We start from the raw sequence: 17,714 nt of genomic DNA, 5'->3' as shown, positions 1-17,714 counted from the left end.
GCCATTTGCTTTCTGAGCTGCAAGGGCACACTGCTGGCTCATGTTAAGCTTTTCATCTATCAAGACCCCCAGGTCCCTCTCCACAGGGCTGCTCTCAAGGACTGCTCCTTCCAGTCTGTATAGATGCCTGGGACTCCTCCGACCCAAGTGCAAAACCTCAAACCTTGCCCTGTTGAACCTCATCAGGTTCACCCAGGCCCACCTTTCAAGCCTGTTGAGGTCCCTCTGCATGGCATCCCTTCCTTCCACTGTGTCAACCATTCAGCTTGGTGTCATCAGCAAACATGCTGAGGGAGGGTGCACTCGATTCCATCAGCAATGTCACTGATGGAGATGTTACAGAGCACTGGTCCCAAGACAGAGCCCTGGGGGATGCCGCTCATTACTGGCCTCCACCTGGACGCAGAGCCATTGATGACCACCCCTCTGCCTGCAGCCCTTTAACCAACTCCTTACCCATCGAGTGGTCCACCCATCAAATCCGCATCCCTCCAATTTGGAGATAAGGATGTGGTGGAGAACCATGTCAAAAGCCTTGCTCAAGTCCAGGTAAATGACATCGGTCGCCTTTCGATACACATACATGTATCTGTGTCTTTCCGATTTTATCCACTCTTTTCCCCTCCAGTGTTCTACTTCTGGCTAAAATTTAAAAGACACGTCTCCAGCTCTCTCCAAAAAGGACAGTTTTACACTATTTAAATTTTTGAAGAGATTCACAGATGAACTTCCCAGAACCTTCATTCTACATCTAGACAGACCCACCGCTCCTCACCTCCAACCCTCCTATTTCCTACCTTCCAAACACTTGTTCTGGAATTGCACAAAGCACCTGTCACAAGAACTCACTGTTCAGGTACTGACGATTAGTGTCGACATTATTTGATGTTTGTCTCATATGAAACAGACAATTACTTAGCTGATCAATTAAATTAATTTTACTTTTAGACGTTTGGAAAATATTCTGCAACACAGTCTGCGCAACTCAATTAAAAAATATATATATATGGACTTTTTGTTTCTTACCATTATACTATCAGTTCTCCAAGCAATTCAGTTAAGTAGTTCACCTAGGAGATTCAGTACTACAACTGTTTACATATGAACTCTGTGTAACGTACTGTGAGAACTACAGGACCCACAGTTCCTTTGTTATCATCTGGTACAGTTTCTTCAACTCCTTGCTCGGATGCCAACAAAAGGAGAAAGGAAGAAAAGAAAAAAAAAAACAACAAGAAAACCACGATAGGAGAGAACAAGCAATTACTCTTTTTTTTCACAAAGCTCAAGGCTGGAATCTAAATTGCTTGGAATCGCTAGAGGCAAAAACTGAAAGAAAACAGAAGAACCACAAATCACAAACTGAGATTTTGCCCACAGAGTAACTGTAATTGCAGCAGGTCACAACTGCTACCATTATGAGACCTCTCTTTTTCAAAACAGATACTCTCTTTGCTTACCACACAAGGAAATAGAGCATTTTGGGCCATTCTTTGCTCTCTATGGCACACAAAGTACAACAAAGACAAAAGTTTACTCCATACTTACATCATCGTAACAGAGCAAACCGTTTCAAGATGTTTACAGTCATTCTCAGCTATGATGAATTTCAAACATCTCTTATCAGTGAGCATTTTCATTATGATCATCGAAAAATTTCACAGCAGATCTTTCAAAGCTGTATGTAACACTTCTGAGATGCTTTACATTTTAAGAAAAGAGAAAGAATTTAAACAACAGACCCTCTCCAGATTTCAATTAAGCCAATAGCGACTAGAACACTTAAGGTACAGAATTTGCTATGTTTTTGTTTTTGTTTTTTTTTCAAAACAGGTACAGCGAGTCCTCCTTGACAGAATCTTAACATTGGGTTATTAATTATTACACCCCTGGAAGAGGCATTCACTATCTAATTTCCAAGCACCACACTACTTATCAGTCACAATACACAAACTACCAATGAAGAAGAGAGCAGACCAACATTTCTACAACTTCCAGCACATTTCCATCACAAGACTCTAACAGCGATAATGATGGTTAATATTTTGTTTCTTAAACGTAATACCACAAAATCAAACATCTCAAACAATCTCCAAGAGGAGTACATACCTTTACTCTATCCCAGGAAAATAAAAGACTTTGAACTGGCTATTCACAACTTCTACAAAACTAGTTTCCTCCAAAGCCATCCAGGCAGCAAATGACGCTCACGTGGAAATACAATTTCCAATACAAAAAGATTTTATAATGAAGCTGCAAATTCCAGATATTACTTCATAAGGAGGAAAAAAAGGCAAGATCTGTTTGCATATTATTTCTCTATCTCCAAAACCTCTAATAATCTATGTAATTACTCAAGATGGGAGAAAAACAAAAATAAGGCCCCATAAGCTTCCCCTATGATCCTACTGTCAGATTTTACACAGCCTATAAAGCCCTCTTAGCTCAGCAAGCAATTATGTAAAGCCAAGATTTTCTTGTTACTCACTTCCTGCTGATGGTCAAACACTATCCTCTTTTCTGTCTCCACTAACTAACTTACTAACCAATTTTATAATTACCAGTTATTCTCTTCATGTACTCTTCTACTCCCAATAGCAGCTTTAATCACAGGCTAGTATAAAGATTGTTACCATTACTGGAAACACATGGGGAGTTGGTAGCAATGTATTGGCAGAACGGGCATTTCAAGTTATTTCCCCTGTATAACTGGCATTAAATGCACCTAGTATCATACACATCTAAGTACACACAAGTAGTAACACCAGTGAATACATAAATTCTACAGTATCTATAGCACACTGCAACAATATGGAAAAGCTGGGGGGAAAAACAGAAAAACCCAAAGGATTTTTACACAGATTGAAATAAGGCATTTCTGTCTCACCTACATTTTGAAATTTATTTCTGTAGTGGTGGACATAGCAAGAACAAAAACAGAAGACAGAAAACAGGTACTTATACTACTATCACTACCATTTACTACTATTAGCTAGCTTAAGAGAGACAGCAAAGATTACAGTATTTTTTCAGCACTGTGTTTATACTACATTTCTTCAGGGTATTTCATTACAAAAGAGAGACAAGCAGTCCAAGCTAGGAAAGACTCATTTGACTTCAGATTACTTTGACAAAGGGAGACAACATACAGTGCAAGCCAGCCCAACCCACTCTCCTCCTGCACCCTTGCTGTACCATGGACATTAGAATCTCTGCCCATTTATTCATTCAGTCCATGAACAGACTTTGCTGAGCACATTGAGTGTAGAGCAGTGTGGGGTGCTGTGACAGCAGACTGAGAATGAGCCAGTGACACGCCATGGCAGCCAAGAGGGCAATCTGCATTGTGGAGTATGCTGAACACAGCACTGCCAGGTGGTTAAAGGCGAGGGCTCTCACGCTGTGTTTAGCCTTGCTGCAGCCTAACCTCGAGCACTGTGTGTGCAGTTCTGAGCTCCACGACACAAAGAGGATATTAAGGTGTCTGAAGTGTCACCAGAGAAGAACAGCAAAGCTGTGAAAAGAGGTTTAAATTAGATATTAGGAGGAAATGCTTTACTCTGAGGGTGGTGAGACTCTGGAACAGGCTGATCAGGGAAGCTGCAGATGGCTCATGGCTGCAGCCATTTAAGGCCAGGTTGGACGGGGCCACAGGCAACCTTGCCCACAGCAGGGAGTTGGAAATGGATGCTCTTCAAGGTCCCTTCCAACCCAAGCCATTCTGTGATTTCAATTCACTACTTTTGTCAAACTTGGAACGTGTTGGTTCTTTCTACCCCCACACTTTTGTGGCAATTCTCAGCTGTTTTATTTTCATTAAAGCAAATTCTCACTACTTCTAACAAGGGACACTTTCTTGTGCTTTAGGATTGTTCGTTCTGCTTTAAACTTACCTACCGTATTTATGCTTTTGTAAAACCTTGTTAAGTTCTTTATAAACTTCCTGTTTCTCCAATTGAAGAGTCCCAATCCTCCTGACCAAAATAAGCTGTAATACCCCCTCAAACATTTTAGTCACCACTTTCCATTCATCCTCTCCTCTTCTACCATTCATTTGAGGAAGTAGGGATCAGATATATAACATTACAAAGTTTCAAATCTGCAATTAAAGGGAAAAAAAATGGGGGGGGAGGGGGCATAGGATTGCTCCACAGTTTGTTCAACTCTTGTATAGCATGTGTATCTAGATCTTGATTCCCATGCTCCTAATTGTAGCTGTCAGAAAAAAAACACTGGTCATGTACAGACCCCTATACAAACCTTCGCACATCAGCTCTTCATTTAAAACTCCAAATAGACACAAATCAGCACAAGTTATGATAAAGAAGCAGTAGCATAAAACTAATTTGCCAAGGGATTCTGGAATAAGGGATGGCAGCCTTAACAGCTCTATCAAGGGATGCATAGTGATCTGTCACTAAACACAGCAGCAACCTCACTGCTCTAACAAGAGACAAAACCTACACCCCAGAGAACTAACTGAAATTCTTCCAAACAGCATATATTTATATTTGTCATTTGTAGGCATTCCAAATTTATACACTATACTAGCACCAGAACGAGGATCCTATCTAAGACAGCTCTTCATTCTTATTACCCTTTCTTACCTCACCACCACCCACCTCAAAGAGGAACATTCATCTCCATCGCTTACAAGCACTCCACTCCAAATTTTAAATTCTCAAGATAAAATTCACTTCAGATATTTCAGTTTCCTTTGAAAGATGCTTTCCATTAAAAAACAGAAGTAGCACAAGAGAGTAAAATCCTTAGACAAGACTACCAAGTAACCCTCACTTCTTACTAGCTACTTCCAACTTGAAACACAATATACAGAAGTGTTTTCATGTTTGCCTTCTTCCCAGATGGTTTCAAATTGTTTCCCTTGTGATCTCTATGAGATGGCAGTCCAGCAGACAATAGGGTCTATAGCAGAAGGGAGCAGGCCCCTTCATTCACTCTTCATACATATAAGAACAGCTGCTCTCACATTTTTCCATTTCAACACTTCTTCATATTTTAGTTTCAGCACTTTTCTCTCTTCAGCACATACAAATCTGTATTTGTGGAAAAGCAATTAGAAGAAAGATGGAAAATCCATTAAGACCATAATTACTCCAGAAATCTTATTATTTTCATCCTTGTCTCCCTGGCAAACCAACACTTTGTTCTGCGTGGGTGTACATAAATAGGAAACTCCTAAAGCAACAAAGGACGTATCATGAAAGCTCCACAGCTTGCTTTTTTTTTGTGACAACTGTGACGCTACAGCAACGAATACGTAAGGGTTTCAACCTTTCACATAAAGAAAGCAGAGAAAGGTATCTGAAGACTAACTTCACTTCTTGAAATAACAGGGGGAAAAATACACTATTTTTGGATGTACCTGGCTGGCCTTCAAGTTCACATAAAAGTAGCATGAAGAACATGAACAGAAGTAGAAACTCAAACAACAAAACATTTACTCTTCTTTTACATTATCCTTACCTAGAAGACCTAATCAAATCTCTTCCCACTGCACATATATAGCTGCAAGTACATGAAAACAAGCAAAGAAATACATGCTTCTACATACGTTCACCCCATCTCAATAGTCCTTCATCTGTTAACAAACACACAAAGGTCTCCCACGCTACTGGTGACTGGTGAGTTTTCACCAGAGCAAGAGGCAAGGTGAAAAACAAACACCTCTTGCTAACACTATTCATATGCTTCCTGGTGTTCCTGTGTTATCTTGTCAACTTGGTCTATAGGATCGAGCTGATGAAAAGCACTCTACCCATAGATGTAGATTTTATCTTTATTTTCTTCTGATATTAAAAGATCCATCACCCTTAAAACATACCTCTCAGCGTTTATCAGGTGGTAACAGCATACTAAATTAGAAAATCTCCACCATACGACCCTACTGGTATTAGTCACAGACAATGTTGCACAGAGTCCATACTCACCTAAGCCCTTACAAGCAAGTCAAAAGGAATTTCAAGGAAGCAAAGGCATGTACTAGGTAGGTTTGTATTTTTACTGAATAACATCAGCTCTAATCACCACATCCACAGAGTCAAACAATCAACAGTACAACAAAATTCTCTGGTTCAAACTGTCATCCATGTACAAGACTTCTACAGAGCAAAGCTACTTCAAAAAAGATTAATGGAGAAGCTGAGGTAGGACTGACAGCAACAGGTACATCACTTAATATAAGAAACACCAAAATAAGGCCCCTACTCTGATCCTTACACTGCTTCCATCTCTTACTGATAAGGTTGAGCATCCTTCCCACTCTGGTACAGGTAACAGTATTACAGTAATCTGGTTGTTCAAGCTTTGGCAGGGAAACAACAGTAGATTGGTTTTTGGATTTGATTGTTGTTGTTAGTAGCACACAGAAAAAAGCAACACTTAGCCAGTGCTTTCTCTTTCTGTACGGATATATCAGATTCAAGATTAGCCTTCATTTGAAGGAGGATCTCACAGCAAGTGTGATAAATTACATATTCAAACATAAATGCTGCAGTACTTGGCTTCCAGGTCTGAGAACAGTAAATAAATTCTCCAGCAAAATATACCATTTTACTGTAAAAGAATGTGTCTACAGCAAGCCGTTCATCACAGTTATATCTACCTCTGGTTATACAAGTCTGAAGTACAGCAAAAATGTCTGATTACGTTAGCCTTATCTCCATCTTACTACCCAAGCCATTTTCAAGGCACTGCAGTAACAGCCTGATAACAATCCTGTCTATCCCAACGGCCTCCACCTTTCCAATCAGCTGTTCCTATTCAAACATTAATCCATGGTTGGAATACAAGAAAGTAATAGTCTTGACAACTGTCATCCCTTCTGGACACCAATTAGCACAGAGTGCTACTAACCTGCAGTTCTGCATTATTCCTTCCAGACAGGAAAAGATTTGACGCTACTGATCTGAGTGGCTTCATCTCACCCACCACGTGAATGAACAAGGATAACGTACAATCACTTAAGCGAGAGAATCACAGTGAGCTACAAGATCTCAAACTCTTAAGGAAACAGAAATCAAACACAATAAACGTTTATAAAACTACTAGATAGCACTTGCTCTGTAGCTTACTAATTGCTCACTCACTGAGGACAAATAGTTAAACTCTTATGTTGAGAAGAACTACTGTATCAAACAGTTGTTACTATCTCAGATCTATTCCCTTCTTTTAGCTCAAAATAACTGCTTACTCCAAATTGCCAAATAACCGTCACAGTCATCTCCATGGTACTGAGATTACAAAGAAAATATGAACTGATAGCACAGAATCACAAAACGTCCCAGGCTGGAAGGGACCCGAAACATCAGACATTCTGTGTGGGAATGGAGCCTAGATGAGATTATCCAGCACCCTCACCACTCACATCCTGAAAACACCCAGTGATGGGCGTGGGGCAACCTGTTAAGTTTTCGGTCTAATGTATCCCTCTCGCTCTCCTTTACACAGAAAGTACAATTCCCAAGTTTTCTGCAAACATAATGACCATAAAACAGTCAGAATATGCACTGATCCCCAGAGCAAGAGTATACACCCGAACAGGGAACACAAGAAAGAACCATCTCACATTACATTTTCAGCAAAAAGGTTATAATCCCTTACTTTTGCCATTTAGAATATCCTGATGCCTCCAAACATAAGAGAAGCCTACTGCCTGTACGCCCGTTTCTTTTATTTTCATTACACACAAAGCTTCAAGGACATAAGCCTGTTTACAGGCTGCAACTCTCAGCAGCAGAAAAACCACAAGGAATTCACAGATGTGATTAACTTTTTCCAATTAAAAACATTATCTCACAAATATCAGCATATAAATTACAGGCTGAAGCGCTCAGAAATGAACATACCTTGGTTTGTCCACCTGACAACTCAAACAAGCTGTTGTCAGTCTGGTTTAAACAAAGGGTTGCTTTAATTAGTGAAATATTACTAACTGACAGGGCAAATTCCAAAAATACTTGACTACAATTAGATATCTCCCCCGTAACGTGATGGAAAGCACAACAACAACAGCAGAGCTGCAAGATACTGGGCTGCAGTGAGTGAGAATCTGCTCAAACATAACAGCAGTGGACACAGAAATAAGGGAAAGAAGCTGCTTACCTCTGGAAGGCCTCGGGTAGGCAGGGATCTCCAGCAAGAAATGCCCTCACCTGCACTGCCAACCTTATATGAGGTCTGGGAGGAGGTGGATCCTGGCTCCACCCCTTCCAGTCACTCAGACACATCACACACCTGAGCCCCCTTGGGTTGGCTCTGCCTTCCTACCAGGTACCCAATCACTGTTTCAGCTTGGACTTAGCATTTCCCTATACCCCCTCTCCCCAGCATTATAACAGCTTTTAAATAGCAATTAACCTCTACATGGCCATGCTCTAAGCATACCCATTTACCTTTTGTTCACCAAGCAACAGTTAAGTAAACCATAATTCCCAAATCTGAGAAAGCTTCCCAGTGAAAAGCTGCCCTTATAATACACCTCAATCCTACTGTTTCAGACCCCACTCTGACTGAAGTTCCTCTGGTCTACCTCTGCATCCAGTTTAGCATGGCGAGGCCATGGCAGAGGTGGGGGGAGGAGACAGGCAAATGAAAGCAAACACAACAACTGTTCCAATCAGTTTTTTTATTTCAGGCAAAGTTCAGCTCACAGATTATTACTACACTGCACTGTGCAGTTTCTACCTTCCTCTAGCTCTGATTTTTCATTTTTTCACTTTCTAGAAACTTTTCAGTCCAAAGTGATCAAAGAAACTGAACAACAGGAGGTCTGACAGCAAATTAGCAGGCCAGAGTCACTGTGTGCCAGGCTCTCACCTGTGCCTTCACAGACCTTTATTCATTACCCATATGGTGTACAGCCACCATGTTGTACGTATGCACGATAGATACTTGAATTGTGGAGATCAAGATCACTTCTCTCTAATCCACTGCTAGCAGAACAGGTAATGAAACAGCAATGCTAGAGCAGATACTTTTAAATAAGGCAATGTTGTCATTGTGCAAACAAAACAAAACAAACAAAAGGACAGACTTGTGGTTTTTCTTGGAGAAAAAGACTGAAAACCTTAAAGGCTACACCAAACAAACCAAAATTTGTGGTTTAGTAATCTGAACTACTGTACGCCAGACACTGAAGTATAACAAATGAATCTCTTCCATGGAGAACACATCCATATACACAAAATAAAATCTGTATGAAACCCATAGAACAAATAGATGCCCTTCTGTTCTTACTATTCGCATGTGCTGAACATATATGACAATCAAATCCTAATCTCAGTTCACATGGAGGTTTATATTTAGGGAATCTCCTACATAAACTAAGAACTCCCATATCCTTATTCAATAACAAACAGTTAAATACAGGTAAGTGCTGATAAAGAGCCAGAGCCAAGTCTTAAATCTCATGCAAAATGTCAAGAAATCTCATATAGTCTGAAGGCATCTTAATGTAAATACAGATGAATAAGTGTCTATTTTTAAACAATCATAGATAAAGCAAGACTTTTACAGCCATGCTTGCCACCTACATTTTTCTTACATTCTTGCCATCTTGTCTGGAACTCCAGCTCAGCAGACAGAAATGTCTTCCTGGAGGCAAGAATGAACAAACTCTCCCCAATTAGAGCCACGTGTGGGCTATGAGCAATTTTCCAAATGTAAAAGGAAAGGAGAGGATTTGCCACATATATGAACAAGCTAAAACAAGTCAATCTGCAGATGGAATGGATCAAAGTGTCTATTTGAGTCACCTCAAAATTAATCCCCTGCAAGAATGTCCTCCCTCCCCCACAACAGCAGTCTTCCTTTAGTCCCTCTTAGAGGGAAGAGTCAAGCTCAAAGAACAAGCATCCAGGTCTTTCAGATGAATAACATGTTCCACCAAATATATCCATCCTCTTTTCTCCTAAAAAGATTATATTCTTCCCCCTCTCCCCTCCACTCTCAGACATGCCATGCAGATAGCCACAATACAATTTTATTCCCATGGTCCACCACACACAATATTGTGCTTTATCGAAGAAGTTCACAGAAAGAGGCTTCACTGCAGGTTCAGCTTAGGAATGGCATCTGTATTACATAGATATAAGCGTCGTCTTAAAAATGACGCATCAAATCTGATGCTTTGCAGTGAGATTGCTTGGAAGCTGGAGAAAGTGAATGTGAGAGTTAAAAAATACTAGGAGAAGAAAATAAAATCAGTATGACAGGTAGTTTCCAGGATATCATCAGCATTTGCGTTGCAACCAACTGACTGTATTTTAAACAATACTTTAGGTGTCAAAATCGCATCACTGATACCAAAATCTTCTATACCTTTCTCTTAAGCAAGCTGAAAACTCAAACTATCCTCATTTGGGGAATACCTGAAAAATAGATCCTTGCTCTGCTGAACTGTGGATGAGAAAGTCACATTCTTCTATAAAAGAATCTAATCCAGGTTTATAAATATTTGGGGTGTGGGGGCCATAGTGGTGAGGCCAGTCTCTTTTCAGTGGTACGTGGAGACAGGATGAGCAGAAACAGACATAAGCTGCAGCACAAGAAGTTCCACACGAATGTGCGCAAGAACTTCTTTACAGTGAGGTGACGGAGCACTGGAACAGGCTGCCCAGGGGGGCTGTGGATTCTCCTTCTCTGGAGATGTTCAAGACCTGACTGGATGCCGACCTGTGCGACCTGCTGTAGGGAACCTGCTTTGGCAGGGGGTTGGACTCGATGATCTCTAGACGTCCCTTCCAACCCCTACAATTCTGCAATTCTGTGAAAGCCTTAAGAAGCTCAACGCTAATGTAAGTTGCCCAATTCCTTTCTTGTAGAAGCATTAGAATTCTCTCTTTAAAAAAAAACAAAAACAAAACTATCTTTACAGTGTAGGCAATAGGGCGCTGAGACAGTCTGCTCAGAGAAGTTCTAGAGTCTCCACGCTTGGATACAATCAAAAGCTGTCTGGACATGGCCCTAGGCAACTTGCCCTGTGTGGTTCTGCTTGAGCAGGAGATCAGACCTGGCAGCCTCCAGAGGTCCCTTCTCACCTCAGTCTTTCTGTGATTCTGCGAAACAGAAAACCCACTAGCCGATGAGATTGAATAGAATTGTAACAGAGAGCAGCCCTGAGGGTAAGCATTAGGAAGTGTTGATCGATGACAGGTTCAACATAGGCAGCAACGTATGATTGCAGCCCAGAAAGCCAACCATATCCTGGGTTGCATCAAGAGAAGTGTCACCAGCAAGCTGAGGGAGGTGATTCTGCCCCTCTGCTCTGCTCTTGTGAGACTCCACCTGGAGTACTGTGTCCAGTTCTGCGGCCCCCAACACAAGAAGGACATGGAGCTGCTGGAGCAGGTCCACAGGAGGGCCATGGAGATGATCAGAGGGCTGGAGCACTTTCCCTATGAGGAAAGACCAAGAGAGCCGGGACTTTTCAGCCTGGAGAAGACAAGGCTCTAAGGAGACCTCATAGCAGCCCTCCAGCACATGAAGGGGGCCTACAAGAAAGCTGGGGAGGAACTTTTTACAGGGGCAAGTAGCTACAGGATGAGGGGAAATGGTTTTAAATTGGAAGAGGGTAGATTCATACTAGATATTAGTAAGAAATTCTTTACTGTGAAGGTGGTGAGACACTGGAACAGGTTGCCCAATGAGGTTGTGGATGTTCCCTTCCTGGAAGCATTCAAAGCCAGGCTGGATGGGGCTTTGAGCGACGTGGTCCAGAAGGATGTATCCCTGCCTGTAGCAGGGGGTTGGAAATAAACAGTCTTAAAGGTCCCTTCCAGCCCAAACCATGCCGTGGTTCTGTGATTCTAATACCACCAATTCTTACACTGGAGTGCTGGCTTGATGAAGGAAGCAATGCTACTGGAAGCTTGTAAGCAAAACCTACCCAGCCCTGCTTAACCGAAGAGCTTATAATTTGGCAGATCTAGCAAATGATGTGGCTTCCCCCATAAGCACAATCAGCTGCTCCAACAACTCAAGAAACAACACAAGTTGTGCCAGGCAACACTAACAGTGACTGGGAACAGGCACTTAAATCACAAATTCCACCTGTCAGATCCATCCATGAGCTTTGAATTTCTCTCGTTTCATTACCATTCATAAATTTGGTACTTACTCCTTTGCAGAGAGACCAAACAAAAATTTAAATGAAAGGGAAATAAACAATTTTAGCAACTATTCCTCTATTTCAAAGAAGCGCCCTGGTCAGTAACTCTAAAGAATCCTTTTCATTCAGGCCAGAAATAAAGAAAAAGCATAAAGAATACAATTCTCCTTATACTGTGAAACCAAACAAAAGGAGAAAACTCCATAGAAAGTTCTGACTCCATTCAAGCCCATCTCAATCACTCCCTTTGGTAAACTGTCTAGGCATAAATGAGTTACGCATTTGCATTATCTAGGTCACTGACAAGCAATCAAAAAACAAACTGATTTATACACTCTCTCAGAATGTCAATTACGAATAACTTCTAAACAATGACAAACATCAGAGTTAACCATACTCTACTAAATAGAATGAGCGGAGAAACTTCCAACTGTCGTCAAGAGCCGCATTTCATTTATTTGCACTGAGATGACAAGTTTCTCAGAGGTAGCAGATGGACTTCAACATACAAGTAACACACTCATTACAGTTAGGGAAGGCAGAAAAAAAACCAACTCTGTTGCAATCGGAATTATATAATGCAGGACCATAGGATGTGTGAATACAAAATGATTTATGGAACCGGTATAGAAAAAGAAAAGCTTCCCCAATAAAGAAGCAAGCAGAAGTACTGAGTTAACTGAAGCAATAACACAGAATTTCTGGATGTCGGAAACATGAAGAGTTCCTGACCTCACTACAGATTTCTGGCTTAATACAAACAAATGGCTCACTTTTTTTTTTCCCCCCCACAGCTGCGCAGCAAGTCTAAAATGCAGATACTTTTTTTTTTTTTGCAAGTTGGGGACAAAACAAAGCTCAGTAACTTTCAGAGGTAACACAGACTGTCCAGACACCAAAGAAATATATAACGTAACAAAAACAAGTTTCACAGACTAGTGCATTAAAATGCTTGAAACAGCAGCCATCACTCAATTTCCCTGCATTCATAAAAGAAAGTTAGCAATAACTGAAGATGTAGTCAGGACTTGTTTGTGAAGTCACACCGTTATTATTGTTTTGGGGTTTTTTTTTTGTTTTTTTGGTTTTTTTTAAACACTGCCATGTATATAAAAAAAAAAAGTTATGGCTTAGGATTTTTGGTTTTGCCCCCCATTCCAGTGAGCTGCCATACTTCTCTTTCCCCACTAGAAAGTTTCAGTCATTTTGCTGGAAACAAATTCATATACATTTTTCATTAATGAATATCTCATTGCCACAGCATGAATAACCAGTATAATATTGTAAACTCTTTAGGTTTATCCAGTTGCAAATAACGGAGTACAAAAAGCATCGTGAAATACCTCACCATCTGATAAATATCAGACAGCCCATTAACACATTATACTTAAGAGCATCTTTCTGACGTCAGACTCCATGTCTGTATGCATGAAGTTCCTCTGTCACTACCACACATATCAAGTTTATTCAGTAAGTGACACTGTCCCCAGTCATAGATTTCTTTGTTCCATCATTGATCCAGTTATGCCAGAAGGTCACATATCAGCTGCATCACACTGAAGTTACAGCACATCGTCATGAAAGATTACTTTTTCTCTCAGCAAATGCACAGGAATCCAAGCAATTCTGAAAACAGTAATTCAGAAAGACTTGCACTCGAACTTAAACTCCCTAATCTACCAGTGCACACAGTAAATTCCATGGCCATGGTAAATGAACAAAACCAATGCCAAATTTTATGTCATTAAGAAATCAAATAGAGCCAGCTCACCGTTTTTCCTGAGAGCTGTCAGGATTGTTAATGACTCCTATGAAAACCTTGTTTTGCTTTGCACATACGCTTCATTTCTCTCACCACTTCAAGTGGAACCGAGGGAAAAAACTCTGCCTGCTTGAACAGTCCTACTATTTTTAAAAGTTTCTCCCTCCTCTTCTTTACAAGTCTTCTGAGCACTTATTCACTAGGGAACAAATTCAAGCAAGTGTACCAGTACTCGCAAGTGTAAGCCAAAGCAAATAGAGAGAACAACTCGAAAACGTTAGTACAGGTAATGTTTTCTCTAGGCGAACAGCAAGAGAAGCATCCATCACCTTGAAAGACCTGATGAAAGAAGTTTTTCCAGGCTCTCCAGGAAAGGAACGAAATTCACAATAGTCAGAATGGAAGCTGAATGCACAGAAACATGACTCAAAGCTCAGAAGTACTAACAGGCTTCAGAGTTTGTAAACAGAAGTCTCTATTTCTTACTGGCAAGGGTCTGTCTCAAGAGACAAGGCTCAGTTCTCAGCTCTTCCAAAATTCTAGGCTTAAAAGGTGCTGCAATTTCTGCCACTTCAGGTCTCGCCCTGTTAACAGAACCGCCCAGCCTCCTTAAGCAGAACAGAGGAACAGTGTACTTCACTGGGCTTGTCTAGGCAGTCTTTTCCCTTCTTTCAGAGGAGAAAGGCCTACCATCCTGCTCTAAGCACAAAATGCACTATTCCATATGGTTCTGTAACAACAGGAATCTCCATGCAAGTTACACCTGAAACCCTGAAGTTGCTCTGCAAAAGGCAGGAACAATTACTGCCTCTAAAAAGACAAAGCAAATCCCAGAACTAAATACCAAGCTCTGCCACTGCATATTAATTTAAATTGTAAGCTTACCGATGACAATACCTGAGTGAGTGAATGACACACGCCGCAACAGCAGTCTGCTCTGCTCGAACTGCAAACCTCTGTGCCCCAAACATTACTCGCCACATTCTTTAGAAGCAAAACAAAGCTCAATCAAAATACACTAAATTGAAGAAAAGCCATTACTTGTATTTCATACCAGCTCAGCTTTACCATGATCTCTGATAAACAGAATACTTAAAACCCACATAAAATCTTATTCCTCCAGGGAACAGTTTCAATATAACCACTCGCTCTAAGTTCTTTACAGAGAGTGGTGAGGTGCTGGAACAGCTGCCCAGAGAGGCTGTGGATGCCCCATCCATCCCTGGAGGTGTTCAAGGACAGGTTGGATGGGGTCCTGGGCAGCCTGGGCTGCTATGAAATGTGGAGGTTGGTGGCCCTGCATGTGGCAAGGGTTGGAGATTCATGATCCTTGAGGTCCCTTCCAACCCTGGCCATTCCGTGACTCTGTGATTTAAGCACATGTATAAGGTACTAACCAGCTCCATCGGTTGATCACAAGGCGCTAATTTATGGAACTAGGAATGGCAAGACGCTTTCCGCCTACCAAATGAGCAAAATCCATTGAAAAGCAACTCTCAAAAAGGCTTCTGATTATTTACCAGTTAATTCTGGCAAGGCAGCTCCTTTATCACACAACTGTTGCCTGTTTTCAAACTATTATCCTAATCTAGGCTATGAATCAATGTTTCACTCCTCATTTTCCCCAGAACTGCTTCTCTGTACTTGCAGATTCCATATGTCATAGCTGTCACACTTTCCCAACTAGTTTCCAAATTTTCTTTCTCTGTGAAAAGTATTCTATGTGCTGCAGGCCACAGAGCTGGGGTACCTCACAAACTACCCTTTACCTGTCAGGAAGGGTGAGCTTACTGACACTAAATATTTCCCTAATACACAAAAAGAATGTCAATTATCTCCCCAGGAAAGAATGAACATCTGCATTTCAAAATAAAGCAGTAAGCATAACCACAGGAAACAGTTGAAGTGTTACAACTGCATAGAAATAAAAGGTCAAAATGGTATTTCTCTTCAAAGCACCCTTGCACAGCAAAGAAAGGTATTTGCAAAAAGAACATACTACTGAAGACAAAAAGATTTTGGCACGCTACTCATGCACCCCATGCGGGATGCAGTTCTGCTCGGTTTCTGGCACAGATCCCTCTAGAGACTGATTTTTCTAAAGAGAACTACAAGTCTCATGATTTATTTCATCAGCTCTAAAATAAAACCATTTTGCTACAGGAAAGCCACTGTTTGGAGAAAGCTCTGTGCTGAAAAAGAAAATCACCACAAATGAAGCATATCCCATGCAGCATCAAAACAGTAACAGTAATGCATTCGTTTTTTCAACAAGATTTTTAAACCTCAAAGGAAAGAACTCCATAGAAAAAAATTAAAACTCCAACTAGAACTAAATATATTTCTTCCCCTCTGCCATTATAAAGCATCTTGGAAAGCACATGCAACTCAGTATGGATAGACAAACCTCCACATAAGTTTCAAGTCTACACACGTAAGTATGCTTTTCTATAGCTCAGGCAAAGGAGTGGCGGGACGGTTCCAAAATACTTCAAGTTACCACAGAATGTAAGAAAGAAAGAACACAGTACAGGAATGCTGGGATCCATTAAGATGTTACAGAACATGAACACTCCCCAAATAATGCAGAACAGCTGGATTAAAGCTACAGCAAGGGCACTTCCAAGCATCTGCTGAAACAAAACATCTGCAAGATGACAAAAAGCACAGAACTTCTTTGAAAACCACTATAGAACTTTATTGCCAGCTCTTTCCAGAGATATCTAAAGAAAGCATGTGTGACAATATTTACACATAAAGTTTACTTATGGGTGGAAAATGCATTTCTAAAATGAATAGATGTATCGCTCACATTTGAAAAACACAATTTACCTTTCAAAAGCCACAACCAAAGAGCAAGAGCAGCTACAATAAACCATGAATTTTAGATGCTTATAATCTCAGTTAAAAAAGCAACCAAAACCAGTATTTCCAGAGAGGAATATTAACAAACAGAATAATACCGATAGATTTCACAACACAGCACAGATGAATCTAAAAACTTCTTAGCTAGAATACAGAGTCCTACTTAAAAGCTACATCCTCCTCAGGGAACTTAGTCTCATATATCCAAATCTGTTGAAACTGTAAGTGGAAATGCTAGATTTCCCAGAAGCTGCAGGAATAGGTCATGAGTTTTTCCTTTTTTTTTTAATATCCTAAATCAAATCCATATTAATGAAAAAGCTCTTAATAATTAAAATTGATAATAGCAACAGGCTGCGTTTCTAAATCAAAATCAGATACCTCCTTCATTAAACTCCTGAAAGAAGACTTTGCAACCAAAAATCAAGGCACCTAAAATTCAAAAAAATAAAAATAATCAACTAATGTGGTGAAAATACAGTATTATCAATCTGGAAAATAATCAAATTGTCTTCATTTCAGTTGGGACAGAACTAGTTTTCTCAGTGTGCCTAGTATGACGCTGTGTTTTGGTTCTAGGAAAAAAAACAATCTTGATAGCACACCAACATTTATAGCTGCTGCCAAGCAATACTTTATAGACCTGAGACTGTTCACAGCAAAGGAGGGAATAGGACAGCTGACTTAAAGTGGCCAAAGGGACATTCCATATCACACCACATCAAGCAGAAGTTCTGAAGGGGGGGTGGGAGGGCACCTGGCTCTTCTGCTGCTAGAGGGCCAGCTGGGCATCAGTCAGTGGCATGGTGAGCAACCAACAAGTTCTACTGTTTTTTTCCCCCCATTCTATCCCCCATCCCACTGGGAAGAGAAAGTGAGCAAACAGCCCTGTGGTGCTGAGCCTCCTGCCAGATTAAACATGACACAAATACATTCGGATTGCTAACACTGTAGCAG

The 17,714-nt window shown here is 40.7% G+C and overlaps 1 protein-coding gene across 8 annotated transcripts in view; it reads right to left on the bottom strand.

Moving 5' to 3' along the window:
* TNS3 (tensin 3) overlaps window positions 1-17,714 on the bottom strand; it is a 210,993-nt gene that overhangs the window by 155,003 nt on the left and 38,276 nt on the right. Inside the window, exon 1 of one of the 8 annotated variants that reach the window (XM_042839597.1) lies at window positions 8,125-8,191. The exons of the other annotated variants lie outside the window; for them this stretch is intronic. The gene's annotated coding sequence lies outside the window, so the exon portion shown is untranslated. Of the gene's footprint in view, window positions 1-8,124; window positions 8,192-17,714 lie in introns of those variants that run through there. 8 annotated transcript variants of the gene reach the window in all.

This window comes from Centrocercus urophasianus, unplaced genomic scaffold (assembly GCF_019232065.1).
Source record: "Centrocercus urophasianus isolate 14NV4802_14NV808 unplaced genomic scaffold, USGS_Curo_1.0 seq_11, whole genome shotgun sequence".
Classification (NCBI taxonomy): Eukaryota; Metazoa; Chordata; class Aves; order Galliformes; family Phasianidae; genus Centrocercus; species Centrocercus urophasianus.
The sequence above is the reverse complement of the archived record's forward strand: the minus strand, read 5'-3'. Positions and strand labels throughout refer to the sequence as shown.